This window comes from Cibotium barometz, chromosome 47 (assembly GCF_041138505.1).
Source record: "Cibotium barometz isolate CiBa-2024 chromosome 47, ASM4113850v1, whole genome shotgun sequence".
NCBI lineage: Eukaryota > Viridiplantae > Streptophyta > Polypodiopsida > Cyatheales > Cibotiaceae > Cibotium > Cibotium barometz.
The window spans coordinates 5645158-5657559 of NC_141092.1; positions in this window are offsets into that span (position 1 = coordinate 5645158).

Consider the following 12402-nt stretch of genomic DNA (forward strand, 5'->3'; position numbering starts at 1 on the left):
ATTCTCAAGTACACAATCTCTTGGTCAAGTAAGTGCATCTTGTGTTGCTTTGTATTGCTTTTGTCATTTGTTTATAATCATGTTTAGCATTATGTTTGAGCCTCCATAGGCTAGCCTAGTCCTAGATCCATGATTTCCAACAGTGGTTAGAGACACTTTTTTAGATGATTTCCATGGTGTTAGAGAGGATACATGAGCCTTTTAAGGAGCCCCACCAAATCTGAAATTGGTTTTTGCATCTCTACCATACACCATAGGATATCGTAGAATGGTGGTAGTGGTTAGAGACACTTCTTTAGATGATTTCCATGGTGTTAGAGAGGATACATGAGCCTTATAATAAAAGTACACTTGTGAAAACATTGACTAGCAATTGCTTGCTTCAAAATGATAGGCTTTTGAGCCTTCACATCATCCCTAATGTTTGTCTTTGATCCCTTGATGGACTTGAAAATCTTGAAGTGCTCCCCATGGTTCTTCACATGTAACATAAGCTTGACAACTTATTCCCTTACACTCCCTATTTGCTTGCTTCAAAATGATAGGCTTTTGAGCCTTCACATCATCCCTAATGTTTGTCTTTGATCCCTTGATGGACTTGAAAATCTTGAAGTGCTCCCCAAGGTTCTTCACATGTAACATAAGCTTGACAACTTATTCCCTTACACTCCCTATTTGTTCTAAATCATCTCATTCACATATGAGCTTGTTGTTTTGAAGTGTACAAGTTAAGGTTTCTCTTGTCTCTTCCTTGAGGGCATCCCAACAAAGTAACCACATAAACTTTACAATTCTCACCACAAAGCATGGGCATAGCCTTCCAAATGTACAGTGTGGCGAAGTACAATTTGGCTTTCCTAGTTCTTGGACTAATCTCAAAGTACACGTCTAATTTGTTGGCCCATTATTTTGCATGCTCATTGGACTGTCATGCTCTCACCATCAAACTTAGTGAATTTAAGTTTTTTCTTTCACTCATTTGAATTCATCATTATCCCTTGAGTTACCCAAATTCGCATGAGCATTGGTTGGTCTTAAATCGCAAGTACTATTGGAATCGATTCTTCAACACCTCTCCTTTTCCTTTGCCATGGAAAATTGGAGGAGGCACGCTCACCTTGTGGAATTCTTCCCCAAGATAAGAAAATACATCCTTGACTTCTTGTGGAATGTACTCTTGCCTCCTATCAAATCAATAAATGATTTCTTCGCCCCAAGATAAGAAAATCCACCTTTGTGAAATTCTTTGCCAAGATAAGAAAATCCACCCTTGATTTCTTGTGAAATGTACTATTACAAAGCACAACTGCGTTTAGAGCTACACATATTTAAAAGAATCTATATATGGAAAAAAAACCTTCAAGCGGCTATCAGCGCAGCTATACATGCGGCTAGAGCCATGCATTTAATTGCGTATATAGTCGTTCCTATAGCAATGTGTATAGCCGCATGTAGCTATAACCATGGATTGCCTACCAAAAAGAAGGGACAAAATGGGGGAGAGATGTGGAGACATGTGTCCCCACATCTCCCCCCTATTCTGTCACCACATGTTTTTAAAATCACATTATTTAAACACTACTTAATCACATTTTGTTTGAAACATAAACACTTAAAATATAAAAAATAATTGCAATACAATAATGTCATGGATTATATTGCAAATTACATACACAGTTGCAAATTACATAAGGTGTTCATGTCCAAAAATGGAAAAAGATGAAGACATTGCAATTAAACATGCCTTCAATCATGTTTTTAATGGCTTGCACAATAGCTTGCAAGTCATTTGAGACTTGTATGACACAAGTATGCCCCTAATATAGGCATGTCATAAGCATGGGCATCCAATGCATCTATGTAGATGTGTATGAGAATAAAAGTTCAATTTCATATATCAATTCTAATCATAAATTTCCTTATACTTCATATGAGCATAATACTCATTCTTTTTACTAATATCCTTTAGGTACATGTATGGCAAGAGAAGAAGGCTAATGACATGAGAACCCTAAATGTGGATTCATTTCTTGAAAAGGATTAACGAAGATGAAAATCCCAAAAAATTTGAATCAATGCATTGCAAGGATTGAACCAAAAATTATCTCATAAAATTCCTCAAATCTTGATTAGAGACAAATAATGATCAATGAAGACAATGGAAGCTTTCTTGTATGCATTTTTATGCCGAATGATGCAATCTCCAAGGCTTGTTCAGGATTAGTATAGGAATGGTGAGATAAAATTAACCACTTAATCCCCATTAATCAATATTTTCAAGAGAAATTGAAAAGGATGTTTTCATCATGCAAGAAATTGTAGCATTAATCTCAAGTGAAGAAAATGGAGTATGGAAGAGCAAAAAAAGCATAATCACTGGTGATCTTATTGTTTTTGGAAGGTCATGCCTGGCCATCTACAAACCGCATGCATATTGTCAAGATTATACATAAATAATAGAAGACTAGGGCCATTATCATCCCTCCTCCACCAATTTTCATGGCTTGGAATGTATTAGAGTGGTATAGGTTAAGCACGCAGTGATGTAAACACTACTAGGATGGGTGACCTCCTGGGAGGTGGCCCTCAATTTCCAACATGGTATGAGAACCAGGGAGGGAATGTTGGGATATTGTTAGAAGATCTAGTTGACTTGCCAATTCCTCTCGCTGGGGCTGAACGAAGGCCGAATGCGTGTATGACTAAGAAGGCTGTGTCATGTTGGTATGCTTGAAGTAATCACTAGTATGAGGCAAGCATATGCTAGAAAAGTAGGGTGACATCTCTCTAAGAGTAGGGGGGCATATGCTTGAAAATCCAGGTGACATCTTTGTGAGAGTAGGCAAGCCTCTAAGCCAAGTTTCGTTAGAGCCTCTGGGTACCCTACATCTTGGACATCAAGGGCGGCTGTTGAAAGATCATGGCATAGCCGTCTACATACCACATTCATAGTGCTAGGGATAATGAGATCATAAATAAGTAATAGAAGACTAGGGCCATTATCATCCCTCCTTCAACAATTTGCATGGCTTGGAAGGGATTAGAGTGGTGAAGGTTAAGTGTGTAGTGGCTTGAACACTACTAGGATGGGTGATCTCTCGAGGGAAGTGGCCCCCAATTTTCTCGATGGGATGCTTGAGGTATCCATGTACATCTCTATAGAGGCGGGTATGGAAATCAACGTTGTCAACTATTTTCTTTTCTCTCCCTCTTGCCGTTTGCACTCTCAACACATTACACAAGGTGTAGCAAGGCTACCATTGCCTAACAAGTCAAGCAAGGCCTTTTACAAGTGGAGACACCCATATCCATGATTCTCCACTTTTTTTTGAATTGTTTTCATATCTTTTGTCCAAACGACTCCACATAGGACTTCTTCAAGTCTCAAGTGTCCATTTGATGAAACTTGACCCAAAACTATTTAAACTTTTCTCAATTGATGCCCATTTTGAATTGAAGCTCTCCATAGCCAGGAATGCCACCTAGATCAGCACTTCTAGTGGCCATCACATCCCAACTTGAAGTATTCCCAGGTTGGAATTCAGATTTCCAAGAAAATCTTGATGAAAAATCAAGAACCACATATTTTTTTGTTTGTTTTTTTGCAAAAAGTGAATGAAAGGAAGAAAAAGATTGATCGAAGGCTAGGTTGTGATACCAATGCAAGAAAAAGATTAGGGTTATGATAAAAGATGCACTCAAGTGGAGTACCACACATATGCACTTAATGGGAGTATCAACATAGCCAAGAGGTTCGGCTCAAGATTTGTATTAATGATTATAAAAAGGTCCCTAGTCCATCTCCCTAAATTCCCTTATATAGGCCCATAAAATGTTCACATGGCCTTATGGTCCATTGTTTATTTACATGTTCGGGCTCCCATGGCTAATAATTCCTCAATTAATATGTTCCACAATGAAACCCTATCTGATCTTCTCTCTTTGTCTCATGATTAACTTGAAAAGATTGTTTAAGTAAACTAGTAATGGCGTACATAAGGTAAACTAAAATTTAGTTTGGAGTTACCAATATTGTTACATGAGACCCTCATCAGTGGAAAGATAGACCTAACATAAAAGGACATGATGAGAAGAACAAAAAAAGGAGTGAATCCAAGAAATGACTTCCAAGTAAATGGAAAAAGTTAAGAAAAATAAATAAATTTGGGAAAAACATTAACTATCTCGAAATCATCTAGAGGGGGTGATTTGATAGAATAATGTGTAATTACTTTAGTACAAAGAATGAGAATAATTCTGTTGTAAGGTTTATTTTTCGAATGTGTAAATAAAAGAGATTATTGATGCCATATCTAGGAAGGCATTACAAATAATGTCCCATGTGTTTTAAGAAGAGAAGTGATTTAGTGCATTGATGGAGTAGCTATGTCAAGTCATCCACACAAGAATCTCCATGGGACCATCTTTTGGTTTCATAACTCTCATTAATATGTTCATAAGAAGGGTGCATAGTTTCCATGTGTTTCTCGTTGATTTTCCTCTCAATGGAATGGCAAGACAACAATCTGTGGTGACAGACCAGTCTGGTAATGCAAAAATCGAGGTCGACGTCCCAAATTTGGGGACCCTATCCCAAAATTTGGTCCGTACACACTTACCAGGGTGCCCGTAAGATGGCTACACCACAAGAACCAAAGGACGGCCGCCCATTGTGTGGTCCACACGTACCGCTACGTTGACACCCATGCTGCCCCTGACCAGATAAGGTACATGCGTACCACTTCTTTCCCTGTTAACTGACACCGTACCTTTCCCCCTGAGCCATGCAGGCCACTGATCTACAGCCTTTGCTGGTATACCGTCCTTTCGTCCTTGCTTTGCACAATGCCCCCATACCCATACCCCACAATTATATAAACCCCCGGGGTGTTCCATGGGCAATACGCATTTATGTGTAGCTTATGCTCTGCTGTGCCGTCGTCCGTACCGCCGTCTATCCCAGTGCAGTGTACTTGCTGTAGTATAGCCACCCCTCTCCACACCCCCTCATTTGCCACTTTTTAGATAAGGCAATTTTCCTCTATCCCCCTCTTGCTACTAGGAGAGGCAGTGTCCTTAACTCTTCTCTCTCCCCCCCGTGTGAAGAGACTTATAGCAGCCCTTCTCCCCTTTAGCAAAATGTTTTTGTGTTAAGGGCATCTCACAATTTCCCCCCCCCACCCCTCCCATTTGCGTGGACTTTAGTAAGAGGTTTTAGCCTTAAGAGAGGGTTCATGCGTTGTGGTCTTTTGCTCATACGGTGAGCAAACAATCTCAGAATTGAGATCTGACTGGAGCATTTCGACTGCGACAATGAGCCCTACAAGACGAGTCCAAGATGGCCCCTTCCTGGAAACATCAGAATATTGCCTCAAGAGGAGTGCGCTACAACGAGATTAGAGAAGATGCTCCCGATGCGGCTCTAACCCTCCCTTTACAAGCTCCTCAAGGAAATGGTGGCCAGGTTAGCTTGGTTATCTTTTAAAGAAGATTTTTTTTAAAATATTAGTGTTAATAAATGAGTATCTTTTTCTTTTAAAATAATGACATAAAATTGTATGAAGTTACGAATTGAGTGATCCTGTATTCAATGAATTGCATTGAAATTGTTATCTTTAAAGAGTGCAAGTTTTTCCTGGCTTTGACGCTAACTCCGTTCCGTACTTGTGTAGCTGGGCGACGTTGTTAACAAAGCCTGGGAATGGCCCAAGGTATCCCTCATACCATTGGGAGAATAAGGTTCACCGATTGAGGCGAGAGATTATGATGCTGTCTAGTTCTGAGGGCCCAGGATAGTGCGGTGAATAAGCCCACCCTAGTGTGCAGACATCCCTCTGGGGTGGGAGGATCGAGCAATGGAGCCTGAGAGGGCAACAGACCATGTCTTGAGTCCTCGCCAGCGACGGTCCCGTAGGGTTTTGCCCAGCATGTAGAGGCTGGAAGGCCGAATTCTAGATCATCGGCAATATGAAGGAAAAGAATAAGAGAGTCGGTTTGGCTTGTATGAAATTGATTCATGTATAATCTTTTTATATATATCTTGTCTTTGGCATTATTGTATTGTGGAAAAGGACTGTTTTAACAAATCTTGTGAAAAGGGCCTTAATTAAGAAACATGTTTATTTATGTCAAACAGTGTGGTAGGATTAATTAGAAAACAAATTGTCACGTGAGTAGGGTGGAAAGTGGGAGGATGGAATGCCCCGATGGCACCATCCTACTACGGATGGGTGGACCCGATTAGTCGGGTAGCTTTCCAATAGATTTAGTAAAAGCCCTACGCTAGATAAATAGGTTCTTGGGCAACTCTTTTCTAGAAGACTAGGCTAGCGGCTGTGCCTTGCATGGATGAGGAAAAAAGCATTGCCTCTAGAAATCAAGTCTAGTAGTTGCCCAATTTATGATCAATTACCCTATGGGTAATTCAATTTTTAGAAGATCATGCTCCCCCTGTGGGATAGGACTAGGTCTTACCTATGAATCGTATCCTTGAATCTCTACATGTCAAGGTGTCGATAAATAGGAGATTTTCTCTAAGTTAAGACTTAGTGGACTATCTTAAGTGTTTCCCCTATTTTAGAAGGGGGAAACCTTACAATTGGTATCAGAGCGGATCTTAGCTCCTAGGAATCTCCATTTAAAGACTGTTTTGCAATGAATGTTTTACCTAACATAATGCTAATTAATAAAAACATCCTACTAAAAAAAACAAGTTGAATTGATGTTTGAATGATTGTAGGAAGAGGAAGATTCCTACTTGAAGTTTCTAGTTTTCTAATGCATCTTCGAGACTGCTAGTCACTCCTCAAATTTCGAGTTCCGTGACACCATGGTGCAGATACTAGAGAAGATGTCGCTCCCTCATTTCTCTCGTATTGAAAGAGGATGGGGTAGAGATTTTTGGAGTCGTGGGCCGAGATATTTCTTCATCCGAGCAGATAAAATTGGGAACCTTACCACCGACCTAAAGCAGATTCGTTGGATTGAAAATTTGAAGATGATCCGTTTATTCTGGTTCGTCGGTACCCCTAGGGCCGACACCTCTATGACTATAGATGGGATTTGCATACCTCAGGATTGCTGGGTGTATGACCAAGTGATGCAGGTCTTACTTGCTGTGAGACAGAGTAGCTGTGTAGGGACCTACCCCAATCCAGAATTTACCATCCTTACCCCATCAGTTTTTAGAGTCTAAAAAACTCTAGCGGAACCCCCAACTAATTATATTAGTCTCAGATCTTTGTATAAATAAAACTCGTCCTTGTAAATATTTGGAATTAAAATGTTTTACTCTCCAAAATAAGCGTTGTGCAAGTATGAATCTTGTAATGTTAAAATTGTTTTTACAATGATGGCCAGGACGATCACCCTCCACTTCCCAATGCCCTTTACACCACTGATATCCAGGAGAAGAAGCTCTTGCTCAAGCAAATGCAGCCTCCCTCCTTTAAAGGAGAAGGTTCAAAGATTAAGAAGAATGCTAAAGTCTGGATTGAAGAATGCTAAAGTCTGGATTGAAGCGATGGACAAATATTTCTCTGCCACACCGGTAGTACTGGAGTAGCAAAGCAGTCTATGCTTGCATGGTTTTTCTTCATCGGAGATGCTAAACTCTGGTGGAAACAGTGGTGCCATGACAAGGGAGTCACCGAGCATTCTCAAACATGGGAAGACATCAAGCAAGCCATGAAGGAAAGATATCTTCCCCCATCCCATGAATCCATAAAGATGAATGAGTTTTTTAGTCTTCGGCAGTGCAGCTTAACTCTTGAGAACTACTATTCCAAATTTATCACTGTTCGGAAGTATGCCCCAGCTATGACCACTTCCCAGCAAGTGGCTCGTTTCTGCCAAGGGTTAAATGAACCCTTAGATTCTTGCCTTGAATCAATGAGACCAAGCACATTACAGGATGCTCTCATATGAGCAAAGCCCTTTGTGAAAGAAATGAGGACTGACAAACCTAAGCCTCAAAATAGATCTTACCCTGAGGCAAATCCTAAAGATCATCCCTACAAGGAACCCCAATAGAATTTCCCCTACTACAACAGAGGGCAACAAAGTAACTCTTTTGTCCCTCGCTCGTATGCTGCTTCTTCCAGAGAGAAGGCTCTCTATGTTTTGAGTGCAATGAGCCGGGACACTTTAGGGCCAACTATCCCAAGATGGCAACATCATTTCCCCAAGTTGGCAGAGGAAATCAAGGCCGTGGAACCCCTATCCACCAAGGTGCAAGAGGCAGTGGGCATGGCAGAGGCCGCAGAGGAGCAGTTGCTATAGGACCGCCTATATTATAAGTGAAGAATCGACCTTGGAAATGGCTGAAGAAGAGCGTGCCACTGTCCATGCGGCAGTAGATTACCAAGGTTCGAATAAACAATTTGGTGTAATCCAGACCCCATCCACTCATCACTCACGGTAAGCCATTCCAGCTTTTGATTGATTGTGGAAGTACCCATTCATTTCTTTCTCCTAGTAGGTGTTTGCAAAAATTAAACTTGGGTCAAAAAACAGCTAGAAGAATGACTACAGAGTTAGCCAGTGGGAAAGAAGTAGTATCTATAGGAAACCTTGATTTTGAGCTAGGTAATGAGTGAACTCATGGCCACTTTAGAGTCTTGCCACCATTAGGAATTTATGATGGAATCCTTGGGATGGATTGGTTAATTGCAAACAAAGCTAGCATTCATTGTAACCAGGGGAGTATCACTTTTGAAAATGAGCATGGCCAAGTCATATCCGTGCAGGGGGGATAACAAGAAAACCTAAATCTAGGGTAGTTAAGGCAAAACATATTCTCAAGGGAACACGTAAAGGTCAGCAAGTTTTCTTAGAGGGTCAGCAAGTTTTCTTAGTCAAGCTCAACAAAGCCATTGAACCTAGTAAGGAGACAGAACCCTCTTGGCTCCAAGAATTCTCTGACATCTTCCCAGACAAGCTTACAGGGCTATCGCCTCCTCGAGAAGTCAATTATGAAATTGAGGTGATCCCTGGAGCTCAACCTATCTCAAAAACGCTCTATAAAATGTCCCTTCTTCCTTAAGCCATTGAACTTGAAGAGAAACTTACCCAGCTCATTGAGCAAGGATTCGTATGCCCCAGTAGCTCTCCTTGGGGGGCACCTATTCTTTTCCAAAAACAGAAGGACGGAACTCTCCACCTCTACATAGATTATCGAGGACCAAATCAAGTCACTATTAAGAATAAGTATCCTATCCCTCGCATCCACAAATTTCTTGACAGGCTTCATGGGGCCAAAGTCTTCTCAAAAATAGATTTGAGGTCTGGTTACTATCAGATCAAAGTCAAGGAAGCAGATATACCCAAGACAGCCTTCAATATCGGTTATGGCCACTATGAGTTTACTGTAATGTCATTCGGGTTAACCAATGCTCCTGAAACTTTCAACCGCCTAACGCAAGATATATTCCATCCTTACTTGGATGAATTTGTGCTTGTTTTTTTTATGACATCTTAATCTACTCCAAATCAATGGAAGAGCATGAGGAGCATGTGCGTAGAGTTCTGTAATTGTTGCACAGACACAAACTCTATGCCAAGAAGAGCAAATGTACCTTCTTTACTCATCAAATTTAGTATCTTGGGTTCATCATTTCCAAAGATGGCATTTTAGCAGACCCCACCAAGGTCAAAGATATTCTGGAGTGGCCACCCCCTAAATCAGTTCGTGAAGTTCATGCGTTTTGGGAATCATGGGATGGTATAGGTCTTTTATCAAAGATTATGCCTTGCTAGCTGCACCTTTGATGGATCTTCTTAAGAAGGATTGCAAAATAGTGTGGTTGCCAATCCATCAAAACAGCTTTGATAAGCTCAAGGTCATTATTACTTCTGTCCCAGTCCTGAAACTTCCTGATTTCACCAAGGAATTTGAAGTGGTTATTGATGCCAGTAGTCTAGCACTTGGTGGTGTCCTAGGCCAAGATGGAAGACCAGTCGCTTATACTTCCTGCAAGCTAAAGCAATATGAAGCAAATTATGCCACCCATTATTTGGAGCTCTTAGCAGTTGTTCATTGCCTCAAATTATGGAGACATTATCTCTTGGGGGGGCAAATTCCAGCTTGTAACTGATCACGAAAGTCTGAAGTGGATCTTCACCCAGCCTAACCTCAACATGCGGCAAAGGAGATGGATTGAAATTCTACAAGAATATGACTTTGACATCAAATTTTGCCCTGGGAAAGATAATGTGGTAGCAGATGCACTTAGCCGCTGCCGCAAATCTTTCTTGAGTGTGATTTCAATGTGCGATTTCAATGCCAAATAATCCCATACTGGTCAAGGTGGAAGAAGTCTCATCTCATGATCCAGATTATCAGAGGATGATGAAGTTAGTAGAAGAAGGGGGAAATTCAGAGAAAGAGAAGAATCTAATAAAGGGATACTCCACTCATGAAGGAAGCCTCTACTTCAATCACATGCTATGTATCCCTAAGTATCCTACTTTAAAGAAACTAATCCTCCATGAAGCTCATGATAGTCCTGCTCTACAGGACACTCAGGCTATGCAAAAACATTAAATGCTGTAAGAAGGAGCTTTCATTGGGCAGGCTTGAAAAATGATGTCCTTCGGTACTTGAAGCAATGTCTCTCATGCCAAAGGATCAAAGCTGAAAGGGTCAAGATGCTTGGGAAACTTCAACCCTTGGATATTCCCCAAATGAAGTGGGAGTGCTTTAGTATGGATTTTGTCACAAGTCTCCCCACTGTTCAAGGAGGACATGAATCCATTATGGTAGTAGTGGACTTACTTACCAAAGTAGCTCACCTTATACCAGCAAAGAAGACCTTCAAAGCTGCTGATGTTGCTTGAATATTCATCAAGGAAGTCCTCAAACTTCATGGTCTCCCAAAAAGGATAGTAAGTGACCGGGATTCTGACTTCACTTCAAAGTTCTGGCAGTCCTTATTTCAAGCCCTAGGAACTCAACTTTGCTTTAGCACAACAGAGAGACCGATGGCCAGAGTGAGAGAGTCAATCTAGTAATTGAAGACATTCTCAGAGCATATTGTGGACGGGAACCAAGAAGGTGGATTCAATACCTTCCTATGGTAGAATTTTCCTACAATGCATCTTATCATCACAACATAGGAATGTCACCATTCAAAGCACTCTATGGGCAAGAATGCTTGTCTCCTCTAAATTTCTCTGATCCGAACATAAGAGTTGAGGCATCCAGGAAAATGCTTTAAGAGATGAAGGAACAAACCAAGGCAATCCAAAAGGATATTAAAGCTGCCCAAGATCGACAAAAGCATTATGCTGACATCAAGAGGTCTGAAAGGATCTTCAAGGAAGGAGACAAAGTTCTTCTATGAGTGCGACCCAAACGAAGTTTTCTATCACTCAGGAAATATAAGAAGCTCAACCCTAGGTATTGGGGTCCCTATACAGTTATCAAGTGTCTAGGTAAAAGTGCCTATAAACTCCAACTCCCAGCTCATATCAAAGTCCACAATGTATTTCAGGTAAGTTTGTTAAAACCTTATGTACCCAGTCTCGATCATATTCTTGATGATGAACAAGTTGTAATCCCTACTCAAGGAGTCCTTGAATTACAACCCAGTAGCATCATAGATTCTAAGGAAAGGCATCTCCAAAAAAGAACTCTTGTAGAACATCTAGTACAGTGGAAAGATTACCCTGAAGAGGATGCAACTTGGGAAGATGAAGCTACACTCTTAAAGGATTAACCCCAATTCATGGAGATGAGGACATCTCGATTTCTTTAAGGGGGAAGGATGTAACATACCCATCTTCACTAATAAAGAAATGTCCATGTAATAGATAAATTTATGAGTTTTTATGGAATAAAAATCAATGATTTTATTAGATGAGTCGTTTCTACTTAGAATCTTCAAATTTTGAGCCCAAATTTGGAATCTACGTGTAATTTTACCCTAATATAGGATTTTACAGCATCCAAAATGGACACCGGATCAAGCTTATACGCAAATTTCAGTCATTTTTAGTTAAAAAGCGACGACCTTTAAACCTTAATAAATGCACGACCGGGCGTCCGATTGACGAACGGTCTGCACCCCAACGACCAGGAGAACATCTCGAATAAAAAAAAATTTCGCCTCCCGGGGCGGTCCGGCATGCAAATCGAGGCCGGCGCCCAAAATTTGGGGACCTCGCCCCAAAATTTGGATCGTACACACTTACCAAGGTGCCCGTACAATGGCTGCACAAGAACCAAAGGACGATCGCCCACTGTGTGGTCCACACGTACCGCTACGTGGACACCCATGCCCCTGACCAGATAAGGTACATGCGTACCACTCCTTTCCCTGTTAACCGACACCCATGCCCCTGACCAGATAAGGTACATGCGTACCACTCCTTTCCCTGTTAACCGACATCGTATCTTTCCTC